A 1,043-nucleotide genomic window follows, 5' to 3' on the forward strand; every position below is an offset into this window, starting at 1 on the left:
ACACACCAGTTAACGTAAAACGGTCTCCATGGCAACGTACGCGGCCGCCCCGGGCTACGACCCGGAAGTGAAGCCAGCTTCCCGAGCCTGCGCACTTGGCAGGAAGGTGGGAGGGGACCAGGAAGTCGGAGAGGAGGAGGGAGTGTCATTTGAAGAAAGTTTCCGATTGGCCAGTCAACAGTAGCGACTGAAAAAGTAGCCCTTCCTTCATTGGCTTGACGTTGCTAGAGCTGATAGAAGAAGAATAGCGATTGGCTAGAGATCCTAGGCAGACTCTCAGGGTTCCTCTCCGGAGGGTGCCTGGAATCAAGGTTTAAAATGGCGTGTGGAGGGAAGGTCGGGGCGTCCCAGACTTCAGTACACGGTTGTAACCGCACAGCCTCAGTCCCAAGCATTGTCAGACCCACAAGTGTTTATAACTCAGAGGTGGCCGGAAAATACGAAGTTGAATATGTAGTTATGTGAGGTTTTCTTTTTTTCTACAGTCACTACCGTGTATCTTCATAGAGATAACCAAGGAGCTTTTCATGGGCAAAATCGAAGTTCAAAGTCGTTTAAATGAAGTGTTTCATAATCAGACTTCATGCCAACTTAACGTTTGGGTTGGGGTCCACTTTGCAATGGGTGTTCATAGGTCACTGTCGAGGTGCTTAGAGCCCCCAAATAGCTTCAAGCAACCTGATTGTAATATAGACAGACAGACAGACAGATAATGTAATATATATCATTTAATATATATAGACAGATAATGTAATATATATCATGTAATATATATAGATAGATAGTGTAATATATATTGTATAAATATTACATATATTACATATATATGTATATATTATGTGTATATAATATATACATATAATATATATACATATATATGTATATATATTACATATATTATATATGTAATATATATTACATATATTATATATGTAATATATATTACATATATTATATATGTAATATATATTACATATATTATATATGTAATATATATTACATAAAGCAAATCAATATATGGACAGCTATGAATGTTTTTCACT

This window comes from Dipodomys spectabilis, unplaced genomic scaffold (genome assembly GCF_019054845.1).
Source record: "Dipodomys spectabilis isolate Male_0828 unplaced genomic scaffold, ASM1905484v1 ptg000141l, whole genome shotgun sequence".
Lineage (NCBI taxonomy): Eukaryota > Metazoa > Chordata > Mammalia > Rodentia > Heteromyidae > Dipodomys > Dipodomys spectabilis.